We start from the raw sequence: 13,533 nt of genomic DNA on the forward strand, positions 1-13,533 counted from the left end.
TAGTATTCTGCTAGGTGTGCAGTGTGTCCTCTAATGATAGGCCAAATTTTGTTGTTGTGAGTCAAAATGATAAAAACTGCCATTTCTTGCGAGTCACAGTACCACATAGTAAGAGATAGGGGAACACCAAATTTGGTGCGTCCCTAGAAATTGTGTGTATCAGTGATGCATCAAATTAGCTGAGAAGGCACACTGTAGGTGTGGTGCAGTCTTTGCCTCTACTGTGCTTTTGTTGGGTTTTAATACAACTGTCACTTTTATTTTTATGGTACAAAGTGTACACTAAAAGCCACTTCATTCTCTTTCTACATTGAGTATTTGTTTGTAGACACAAAAAATACAAATAACGGGATTACTCTGAAATAGAACGTCATCTTGCTTGATAAAAATCACTGTGTGCTCCTCAAAAATACAAATAAGTTTTTTCTTTTGATTTATCACAAAGTTAGGGATATTAAAGGAAACATCAAATGTTGGTTGGACACAGGAAAGTTCTGTATTTCAGTGTCACAGCAAATTGGCGTAGACTCTAGAGGGCGCACTGCTCCTTGACAAATTATCGGGTGGTGTAACATTGTAGTGTGTCTGTGAACATAATATATATTGTAACGTAAACTTTAAAAAAGAGTGAATTTCATAACACTTTTTGTTAGAATAGAAAACACATCATTACATGCTGTAAACTGAGATTTGAAGTCAGTTAACACTTTCCTAAAGCATATGTTGAGAAATGATTAGGTCAACCCACACCCACCCCCTCCCCCACCCCCACCCCCACCCCCACCCCCACAGAAGCACAGAATAGGTATTTAAAAAACTTAGCAATATAATCAAAAAATGCAATATAGCAGGTATAATCTGAATTAGTTTGAACAAATTATCTAGAACAAATCAGTTGTTAGTTTCCACTATTTCAGTAATTAGAATTTCTAAAACTTATCACATATTATAAATATAGAATAGAAATCAATTGTTACTTAATATTCAACATAGGTATTCCCAATAAGATTTATTTGTGGTGGTAAATACATTTATTTTTTTGTCAAATATATTATACGGTCAGTACACTTTGTTCTAATCAAAATTGTTGTGTTTTATAGAATTAAGAAGGTTGTGGTCAGATGAAAAAAGTATAGGTACATTTAATATGGGGAGTTAAGGAGTCTTATATTATGAATCATCATCAGCTTAAGGGTATCTTGTCCATTACTAAGTTAGGTTGGATGAAAACAGTTTAGATACATTTAATGTGGAGAGTTAAGGAGTCTTATATTATGAATCATCATCAGCTTAAGGGTACCTTGTCTCTTACTAAGTAATGTCGGATGAAAAGATAAAAACAGCATAGGTATGTTTAATGTGGAGAGTTAAGGAGTCTTATCTTATGAAACATCAGCATGGGGTGTCTTCTCCATTGCTAATTTGAATACTATGATGTGTTCATTTAGGAATAAAATGTTATTTCAGTCCTTGGAAATCAAGTTATTATAGACATTTCTAGCTACAACTCATCTTCAGAGTAAAAGACTATATCAGCACTGGAATTAGAGGAACCAAACAACAAGTAATATAGAATAGACTGTGAAGGTTTTATAACTCTAGTAACAGGGAGAGAAGAATTGTGTAAGATTTGTGTAGATTAATTCCCATAGGCAACCAAATTAGGAATCTTGTAATACAAGGACGGAACTCAGGTCATTGAACCTGGTGAATGTACGTACTATAGAATCAGTGGCCTTCTCAAAAACATGACTACCCGTAATCTGGTTTCTCTGAATTTTATCAGAATCCCTGTTTTACATTTTGTAAGAACATGAGCAAGTTACTATTGTAGTGATGACATTGATTCATTGGTGTAGTGTACTAGCCAACCGCCACTTCATAAAAAAGAACTGTGTCTGCTCCCTGAATGATTACATGCATTTGGTTCAAGTGAGGGGGTCTTATGTTCTGGTCCATACACCGACCACCCCCACCCACCCCCAGCTTAATAGCAAATTGTTTAGTAAGTCCACATTCTCAATTCAAGATGAAATCCAATGATTCCATACAAGTTGAATGTAAGTTAAGGAGTTCATCATATTCTGATCCACACACTGACTCCCTAGTTTGATGACAAATGTGTATATCTCTTCACTAGATAGTCCACATTGTTAATTCTTGCCACAGTCTAGAACAGCAAACAGCTGATTGTATCCAACCTTAAATGACAAAATAAACTAAGTATAAATTGTGAAAAAATGTCACTTTATCTTATAACTTGATTTAAATGTTAAAAATTCATATCTATTAAGAGAGTTACATATTTTGAATATCTCATCACTGTACATATTAGATCATATCTTCAGTTTTCTTAAATATTAGGGGAAAAATTTGCGTTATATCCTACCAAATTAAATAGTCAAGATTATTAAAGATAGAAATTTAAACCCTTTCTTATTCAAATGCAAAATAGATGTTCATTGGTTGATATAGCGGTTTAGTTATTAGAATGGAAGGTATAAGCCAATCGCAATAGATGTTGCATCTTAATGTGTTCATTTATTCAAAAAGTTTGTTTCTGTGCAGTTGGCGTTGCTAAAAATTTTGTACGGTAGATTGTTTACATAGATACCGGTAGTTACAAATGTGTCAATTGTTTCATAGATTAATGTAGAATGTGTCTCGGAAATAATTTTCAGTTACTTTGTTCAAGAAAACTCAAACCAATTCTCAGTTAAAATCAATACAAAAATCTAGGGATCACCATACAAATTATGTAAATAGAGGTCAAAATGATGTCAAAATTTAGTCATTTTAGAATCCAATATGGCCACCGACTATTGTGGTAACTTTGTGGGAAAAATGAAAGATTGTTGATTTTCTTGAAAACAAGATTTTGAAGAACAAATTTCTGTTAATATTTCAAAGGACCAGGGAATAAATTTACATATGGTTAAAGTTTGGAGTAGTTTACCGGTAGTTCCTATACAGTATCATTACCATTTACACCCTCCACTCACAGTATAGTCAAAGTCGTTACTCTAGAAGTCCTGAGATGCTTGAGATGTAATCTAAAATTCATCCACAGCCACCCACACAGTCATTAACATCATGTGTTTGTTAATCAATCACACAATTCTAACCAATAAAACAGTCCCTCATAAAGTTAGTGTTTATTGGGGCAGTTATGTAATGTCCAAATATGGTATATTTGTCAGCTGAGGATGCTACTTATACACTGTTTATGTCACTAGAACAGTTGGGGTTCACTGATTGGATGAACAACTTTTTGTGCTGATTGAGGGACTTTGACCAGACATGGTTTAGTTAGAAACCACGTTGACATCCAGACTAAGTTTGGAGAGATTTTAATAACTTTGATTTTCAGGGAAATCAATTTCTGATTGAGGGACATTCCACCTTAAATCTGTTCATCATACAGCTAAAATGATGTTGGCTTGGTGTATCACTCAGGTGAAATGACATTTAAATACACACCCGCAGACAACTTCTAATGCAAAAGAAACAATTATATAGGTGTTGTGCACAGTGGGGATGTAGAAGTAGTCAAGTTGAAAAGTTGATTATCAGTTCGAAAAGAAACATCAATGTGTAATGTTTTCATTAGAAGCCTGTTTTTACTGCACTGTGAAAGAATAGCAATGCTTATCAGTGTTCAATGTGATTGGATCCTGCTATGTTTATTGTGTCTCTCTTATTGTTAGTCTAGAGTTTAAATATGTCTAGCTCTGTGTCACAAACGTAATGCCCCATGAGTGAAACACCAAGCCTACATCATTTTAGCTATCAATGTATGCATTCTAGCGTGTAGTACTGAGTATTAATTAATTTGTTTCTGATGATCCAAATGTTTCATGTGCATATCAGGAGCCTTACCATTCAGCTAAGTTTATATTAGTACCCTTGTGGGCAATGCTATTATTAAATACAACATTGGGAGGAACAACATGCATGTTTGAACCATAAAAACATATTAACACCTGCAATATTGTATTATGTGTGATGTTTTCATGATGAAATATAACCGTGTTAAAAACCCATATTCTAAACTATTACAGCCGATGTCATCTAAAATCACCGAAACTGTGTGTATCACAAATGTATATTTTATCTTGTTCCCATATTGGATGACTACCATTTGAAATTTGAAAAGTTTGATAGTTTGTCTGACGTAATAATGATTTTTACAGACCAGATATTGGTTTTGAGGACCCAGGTTGTATGGCATAAGGGCCTTCCCAAGGTCAGACCTGTATGCTTCATTACCAAGGTCTGCAAAACCCATATCTGATCTGTAAATATTTTATCATATACCATATGGAGCATAAATTAGAAAATATTCTTTTACCTATTTTTGGACAATAGTGGTTCAACAGTTCGCACAACTGATTGTATTTGGGCAAAATGCGCCTTGGCACGATACAACAAATCTTTGAATGACTGTGAGGGCGCTGTTCCCCCACTGAATTGCAATGGAGGTGATTCAGATGTAACACGGGGTATATGATAAGACTGCTAAATGCCCACTATTAAGAATATCTTTTTTGTTAGAATTATATAAAAACATTTTACTCTAGGGATGTAATTATACACAGTCATGTCATATCTTCAATTTCTTTGTTGAATTAACTATTATTTTGTGTTTTGTGAAGATTTAGTAGTCAATGTTTTTGAACTTCTAAACAATGCTTGATGTTCTGGTGCTGAAATATCACTTATGGATTTCAAACTTATATCAATTATTAAAATACAGAATGTAGACTCTAGTCTAAATATTGTTTAGCCAAGTATTACCTAAAAGCACTTTCATCTTAGACTGATTCTTTTAGATTATTTCAAGTGAAAATAGAATGAGATAGTGACCTACCTGGTGCATTTCTTTAAAGTTGCACTTGCTGTAACGGGACCCTTTTTTTGGCAACTTTTTTGTTGGAAATACTGACTTACTCATAATATTGTACACTCTGAACAGTATTGAATTACATGTGGGTAAACATATTTTTGTAGCTGTACACATGATATATGATATGATACAATAAGTTGATTTGGGTCCATACCGAAAACTCAGCACCCTCAATGTGATCACAGTTTCAATCTGTTTCTGAACTGATTATGGATAATATCAATCACTGATTAACATGTACAATGTCTAATTATTGGTATTTTAACAATTTTCAGTGAATATATTGTCAGTTTTTTGATCGAAAAAATAATATTCCTGTTACAGCTTGTGAAGCTTTAATAGGATCTACATCATCAGAGGACTTTAAATAAATAGACTACAAAATGAGGGTTGTATACATATTCATCCCAATTATCAATTTTGTTCTTAATTTACATAATTATAAAGACATAGTTAGCAAACTTAAATATTAATAATTGTACATGGTTGATGAAACAATACAGAAAACGTCTCACAGGAAAAAAATTAGTTAAAACTTTGAAGGTGTGTGTGAGCTGTGAGCTGTTTCCAAATAGTGTCATACGATCGATCTAACTGCTTTTCACTAAACTGTATTAGCCTTTGATATAGACACTATTTTATCCAATGTGGCTTTATTAGGAATGTCAATTTTTGACCATAACATCACTACAGAAGATTTCGTCTTATCTTGCAAATGATATTAAACAATGTACTAAGATCAGTGAGACTGATCACAAGGTTTCATGTTGAGATAGACGCAATAAAGATAACACACAAACATCCCTTACACAGTGTCTGCTCTGTAGACACAATAAAGATAACATACAAACATCCCGTACACAGTGTCTGCTCTGTAGACACAATAAAGATAACACACAAACATCCCTTACACAGTGTCTGCTCTGTAGACACAATAAAGATAACATACAAACATCCCTTACAAGGTGTCTGCTCTGTAGACACAATAAAGATAACACACAAACATCCCTTACACAGTGTCTGCTCTGTAGACACAATAAAGATAACACACAAACATCCTTTACACAGTGTCTGCTCTGTAGACACAATAAAGATAACATACAAACATCCCTTACAAGGTGTCTGCTCTGTAGACACAATAAAGATAACACACAAATATCCCTTACACAGTGTCTGCTCTGTAGACACAATATAGATAACACACAAACATCCCTTACACAGTGTCTGCTCTGTAGACACAATATAGATAACACAAAAACATCCCTTACACAGTGTCTGCTCTTTAGACACAATAAAGATAACACACAAATATATCCCTTACAGATGTATGCTCTGTATTTTGTTACATTTGTGTCTGTTTTTGCCATCATTAACAAAAGACAGAGCAGACACTGTAAGGGATGTTTGTGTGTTATCTTTATTTTGTCTACAGAGCAGACACTGTGTAAGGGATGTTTGTGTGTTATCTTTATTGTGTCTATTTCAACATAAAACCTTGCGATCAGTCTCACTGATCTTGATAATCGTTAATAACATATTTACAAGCTAACATGAAATCTCCTGTAATGACTATATTCAAATATCGATTGTTAATCTTCATAATTATCACTGGTTATCCAATTTTCAAACCAGCAAGTTATATTTAAAAACATTGAATTTCAAAAGTTACTTAAATTACTTGATAAAATTTGTCAATTTCAATAATTAAAAGTTTTACATGGAGTGGTATAACATAAAGGCAATTTTGTTATAAGTATTGAATATAACACCAAAGCTATTCAGTTTAATTTATTGCGTGGATGTTGCATTATATTTTTCCAGTGTTGGGGTTGATGTATGGTGAGTTTAAGGTTAGGGCCCCCGAGCCTACACACTTTGTATAGTTATGACTGTGGTTGATACCAAACAACTTGAGTGACAGATTTCCAACTCGAACATAAAAAACAGGGTTCATACATTGAAAGTCAAATAAAATTCCAGGACTTCCAGGAGTTTTCCAGGAATATTCAGATCAACTTTGGTCATGTTAACCAACGAAATTCAGATCGCAAATGCATAAAAAAAAAACTTGTCTCAAAATATTTTGTTCAACTATCAAGAGTTTACAACAAATAACATTGATTGTTCAGTCAAATGAGTTTCCAAGCATCGATCGCATTTTTCCAGAACTTTTCCAGGAATCTTGTGAAATTCCAGGACTTTTCCTGGACAGTCCAGGAACATATGAACCCTGGTTAAAACTTTGCTTGTGTTTACTTTTGGTCATATTGTACTTCAACGTCATGTACAAATATATACAATATAAAGTTTGGGTTGATTAATGCTAAGATTTTTTTTACGTGAGAACTCTGTAGGTCTACCATAAATTAGACATTATTATCTATGTGGTGTTATATATATACACATTTTATCGAGGAATGCAAATTATCCAATCAAAAACAGAAAAAAAAAATGTGTTGAAACTAAATTATAATGAAACTTATTCAGGCTCCTCAGGTTCGTGTTATCATTCAACTTTTATGATAACTAATATTGTGGGTGCTTTATAGACACTTTTTTCTATCGTCGCTTGATAGGCAACTCTTAGCTAGCAATAAATGAATGAAAAGTGTGTGTTACTTGAATCTCTTAGGTAGATAGGATGGAGATAAGTTTACACATGTACGGCAGCAAAAGCTATTTGGAACAATGTCATTGTAAGACTGAATGTTTATAGACCCTGCATTCATAATTAATCATGAAAATTTCTTCTCGCAGTCGAAAAATATCTTGAAATAGAATCCCAAATTGTCCACCAACATCTCATGAACATTATCAGAGGTGACAATAACATATTGTGGTACACCCCTGATAATGCTGATGGGGTAGTGTATAAATTTGCAAGTTACTTCCAAGAAATGTGTTGACTCTGTGAGTAAAAATTTTCTTACCTGTTTACTTCGGGTTTAGAAAGCCTGCAAAGGTTGCTATGATAGCACTTCTTGTTCCAACAGGCAACAGTACATCACAACATGTAGCAAGTTTGCTGTGTGGTTGAAATATCAATGAAATACTTGGGGTGATACTGTTGAAGAAGAGCTGGACCGTACTGCTTATTCGTGCACTGTAAAAGAACTGTGGTCTAGCTAAATGTTGCCTATCAATATTTCATTGAAAGTACTTTATAGATGTCTACTCTTTCCATAGTATGATATACTTATAGTTACTATTTTGTGATAGATGATCTATTATATACCTAGATAGACTAGATTGGATATAGATGATACAGTCTATAGAGATATACACTTGTATAAGATTTGTGCCAAAAGTAAGGATTAGATATTAAACTGGTTTTCATCTTTCTATATATTATAGCAATCCAATAAACTATTGCTACTCACCAACAAAGTACTTGTTGAGTTTGGTGTAGTGTGTTGATATGGATTCAGTGTGTGTGTGTGTGTGTGTATGTGTGCGTGTGTTCATGCGTATGTGTATGTATGTATGTATGTATGTATGTATGTATGTGTGTGTGTGTGTGTGTGTGCATGTATGTAGGTATGTATGTATGTATGAGTGTGCATGTCAGTGTGAGTCTATGTATGTATGTGTGTGTATGTATGTATGTATGTATGTATGAGTTTATGTGTGTCTGTGTGTGTGCATGCATTAGGATTGTAGGCACAATCTCTTTTTAGCAAAGAGTCAATCTATGAATGTCCTCTTTCAAATTATACCTCAATGACCTGTTTGAGAACTTTCATCAGTACCTGTACTTGTGGTAACTGCAAAACTATAGCAGGAGAATGTGTTACATGTATGGAAGTTGTTAAGAAGCTAATTAAGGTATTGTTTTGTATGAGGACATCGATGGATTGACGCTTAGCTTAAACTTGGCGGTGGTTGTAGGACAGAGTAGAAAGGGATACAAATGTCCAAGTAACTGTACCTCAAGGCTGCACACATGTAAATCTTTAGAACGGCGCCCTCAAGGGGTTGAATTTGCCGCCTGATACTGGTAACATCATTGCTTGAATTAAATGTTCATCATAATCCAGAATCTAATTATCACCAAAATTCAATCAATTGATTCTCGTCTCATATGTGATCTTTCAACAAAATTTCATCCAAACAAATCCAACCTGTATTGAAATATCCTACTTGCAAATAGAAAAGACGTAATGCCAAATATTAATGTTTATTGACACTGAGGGCGCTGTGTGCGGTACCTTAAAACGGACGCCAGTACTAGAAGGAGACAACATTCTCCCCGTTAAGTAATTACAGGGTTGTGGTTGTCACTGTTCTGGGCAGGAAATTTGTCATGATATTATTATCATCATAATATATACAAAACCTCAAAAATATGAAAGTACGTGTCAAGTTTAGTGAACTGTTTTATTACTTGATTTGTGTAATCGTTTCCAGAAAGTAAAGCCACAGTGGCCTGTTTACATCAATCGACGTCAATAACAAATGGACAATTTTAATGAATCTTCTCTCCCTTGGTAAAAAAAAAAACTCGACGGTAGCGATCCGACCTTACTAAAGTTTTCTGGTCGTTTGTAGTGAGAAACAGTTAGCCAAAGAGGCGAATTAGGTTTATTTCATATCGACAGTTTCTTTTGTTAATAAATTCATGCTATGATTGTGTGTGTGTGTGTGTGTGTGTGTGTGTGTGTGTGTGTGTGTGTGTGTGTGTGTGTGTGTGTGTGTGTGTGTGTACGTGTGTGTGTGTGTGTGTGTACGTGTGCATGTGCATGTGTGTAGACGGGGACTCCCCAAGACTGGGATGTTGATGTGCGACCTAAGTTCAAAACATCTAGTCTACCCATGTATAATTATTCAAAGGCTGAAAGCAGACCCATTGTTAGGGATAAAAAGCATGAAGACATTTCCCAGGTCATTGACCCCATGATTAGGAAATTTCCAGATGAAAAGTCAAACCATGTTTAGGGATGTTTTCGAGAAAAACGTAACCCATTTATGCGGCACATACCGGCGGCGTATACCCATATAACTTTGTATGAGTACCCCTCCCCGGGGGAGGTGTGTGTGTGTGTGTGTGTGTGTGTGTGTGTGTGTGTGTGTGTGTGTGTGTGTCGGGGGGGGGGGCGTGGCCTTGTAAACAGGTTTTCAAGTTTTCTTTCATAGTAAGAGTTCAGTAATACATCAGGTAATACCCGTAGTTATCGTAACAGTCACCAATATCGCCATTGTAAGTTGCTATTGTGTGTAGTATGAATGACTCATTTCTTCATAGACGACACTCCCAGCGAAAGTAACCAAGTCGTGGTTTTCGAGTTAGTCCTTATTACTCAGATCACGGAGTCTTTCGTGTAGTGTCTATGCTCATATACACGGTACAGTGCAGCGTGCAACCCAGCCTGTCATCATAGGTAGAAAAAAACACAAGTCAAATAACTATGTCAAGGTATTGTATGGCGAAAAAAAATTCAACAGGTAGCCATTTCAATCACCCTGCTCAATGAGGTATATTAGAGCCCAAAGTTTGCTCACAATATAAACTGACATTAAGAATAAGATAATAAATGGTCCACGGCCACGGTACGGATGTATCAGTAAATGTGTTGTCGTCTGAGATATGACTAATTAAGACCATGGACGGGTATAAGCCGATTGTCCTGATTCTTAGAATACAGCGCTTTTAGCAAAGGAATACATGACGTCATCAACATCCAAGCCTTGGGTTGTTACGTATGAATATCTACACAAGCTGCCATATCACAACATAGACTGGTCAATGTGTATCGGACGTAGGGGGCATACGTGCAAAGTGATTACGAGTCTGGTATTCATCAACAGGTGGTTGTTACGTCATCACACATAACTCAAACGCATACCGCGTACACGGACAGTGATCGCCAAAGCGTATTTCCGGGTCCAGTAGCGATCGAACAGTGACCGGTATAAACACTCGGACGGTAACCGTCAACACTAACAGTACGCCTACATCTAATACGATTTCCCATTCTGGAACATACATTGCTGTCATCGTCTGGAATACGAAGTTTACCAGTTAGTTTTGGTCAATCGGTGAACGGGAACCTTGGAAGTTTGTAATTTGACAACTCGAGATATTACCGAAAATCAACAGAGCTAGCATCGACTCCCAGCTGAAGATCTAGCGTTCATCTATGGAAGTTTAACGTTGATTTAGTAGCCAACAGGGCGTCAATAGTAAAAGGTAATACAATCACAGTGTATTTTACTGTAGTTTCTTAGTTATAACTGTCCTCCTACCGCCATGGTACATACTCTCTAGTTATGTTGACACCCTGTGCCAATCATTGTATCCCTGTACGTCCAACCCCCATGGCCCCCGTCACCGCAGATCGAGCAAAACAAAATCCATGCTACCGAAATAGTGCATTTTCTTGGAGTAGCGTTACTTCCCTGGGCGTAGTACATGTACCGCATTTTTTCGGTATGCTTTTGTTTCGATGCATCACAAGGCCATTGTCAACAGTACGTTGTTTTTACTCTCACCGTGTTTTCACTTTGTTTGATTAAATTTGCATAATAAATTGTCTGCGTGTACAAAACAGGGGATGAAGTTACATTCATGGCCGCAGGATTTTTTAGTCTATAAAGTCAGTGACCATGTAGAAATACAGAGTTAAAGAACGTCAATACCATTTTGTCCATGGGCACGAATAATCGAGGATACTGAACGAATTATCGAGGTTAAATTTCTTTTCAGGAAGTTTCCTTTTCATATAATACCCATTTTAGTTCTATTGATATCGGTGTACAGTTTAGAAACATAACATTTTTTTTCCGTGTGTAACTCTGTCCCTTGCCTTTGAAATGGATCAAGTTACCCTGCTCATGTGTCAGTTAGAAGTGTTTGTCAACCCAGCTCGAAGGACCCGATCAACGTCCAGTTGTATTTGCAGGCTCGAACTATATGTAATGCCAACACAACCGTTTTAACCAAATTTTGGAACGTAATCAGTATATAAAACAAATACTCGCCATTCCACAAAATTGTACAGTATACGCAGAAAACACTTCATGCCAAAAAGGGTCGCTCCTGGAGTTGTTGTTTTCGATTATAAAACTGTTTACACGTCTAATGCTATTATCATGAGTACACCCTACATGCCTCTGTGGTCTCGTACCCCCCCCCCCCCTTCCGTGTTTGGAGAGACACGAAGGCAATATGCAGGCAAACAGAAGGCCTTATGATAGACAATCGAAGATGAGTTTTAATACATTATCTTGTAGGTCACAATATATCTCGATATCTATCTGCACCTCGTGCTCTATTTTGACGTCGGTATCTCTGTTGTTGCCGTGTCGGTGTAATTTTTAACTACTTCGTGCGATAGTTTGATAAAAAAAATCTAGTCCGGTAAATCACGAGTCTGGATGCCAACATGGTCTGTTAACCAGTAGAGGTGTACATAGCGATACCGTATAGGGACTAGAGTAGTGAATCACCGGTACGTCTCCTGCCTACATGTAACTATTAAAACCGAGTCCAAGTACTCGGTTCAGGTAAACTCAAACTAGCCACGTCATCACCCATGTCACGACACATTCCCTATAGTAGGAAATTCGTAGAAACGCTCGTGGAATGTTAATTGATCTTATCACTTACCATAGTGATAGTATATGGCACAGCCATTAAAATATACAATGATTTCTTTAAATTATTATCCTACATTGTATTCTCGTTATTATTAACCAGTCTGAGTACTTTCGCTCTCGTTAAAAAAAAGTTGGGAAACATTTTCGTCTATTTCCGCAAAATGGCCCGGTGGTTTTACAGCAATTTGGGAAAAGAATTATATCGCTGCCGGAAATAGACCGGGTTTCTTTACGACAGTTGGGAGTGTGCTTTATTAATGTCGTAAAGAGTCCTGGGATTTTACGACAAGTGGAGAAAGTGTTCTACCTCAGACCACTCTATGGTGGTATAGTGGTCTGAGGTTCTACACGTGAGGGTTTTATGTATAGATCTACATATAACGAGATATCGTTGATTCAAGGAGGCGTGTACCGTTTTATACCTGTTTATGATGTCCGTGCTGATCATATCCATCAACCCAAATGAAGTAAATCTGTCAAATAAATCCTATCCCAACTCGATATGAAGATTACATGTCATAAATGCTAGACTTTTTAATCCTGTATAGACATGAATTTGTTGAATGTTACTGCTTGCTTTTTTGGTATATCATTGATTCGACCTGGTCTGCTTTATTCTGGCCTGCCTGTCTTCCATTGTCCCTCCCTGTCTGTCTATCTGTCTGTCTACCTTCCCTCCCTCCCTCCCTCCGTCCCCATTCTCTCTCTCTCTCTCTCTCTCTCTCTCTCTCTCTCTCTCTCCCTCTCTCTCTCTCTATCTATCTCTCTCAGTCTCTCTCTCTCTCTCTCTCTCTCTCTCTCTCTCTCTCTCTCTCTCTCTCTCTCTCTCTCTCTCTCTCTCTCTCTCTCTCTCTCTCTCTATTTCTCCACCGCCACTGTTTCACTCCTTATGTCATATTAAATAAAACACTCCAGTTCAAAAAATTTGACAGACATACTGTCATTATGTGTCCGTGTGTGTCAGATTATTATGATAATAATCTGACACACACGGACACATACTCGTCTGGCTGTCATATCTCCAGCTCTCC

The 13,533-nt window shown here is 36.3% G+C and overlaps 1 protein-coding gene across 1 annotated transcript in view; it reads left to right on the forward strand.

The window, feature by feature from the left end:
- Positions 1 to 10,647: 10,647 nt before the first annotated feature.
- LOC144448302 (myosin-IIIa-like) overlaps positions 10,648 to 13,533 on the forward strand; it is a 28,043-nt gene continuing 25,157 nt past the window's right edge. Inside the window, exon 1 of the mRNA XM_078138489.1 lies at positions 10,648 to 11,093. The gene's annotated coding sequence lies outside the window, so the exon portion shown is untranslated. The remainder of the gene's footprint in view (positions 11,094 to 13,533) is intronic.

This window comes from Glandiceps talaboti, chromosome 17 (genome assembly GCF_964340395.1).
Source record: "Glandiceps talaboti chromosome 17, keGlaTala1.1, whole genome shotgun sequence".
Classification (NCBI taxonomy): domain Eukaryota; kingdom Metazoa; phylum Hemichordata; class Enteropneusta; family Spengelidae; genus Glandiceps; species Glandiceps talaboti.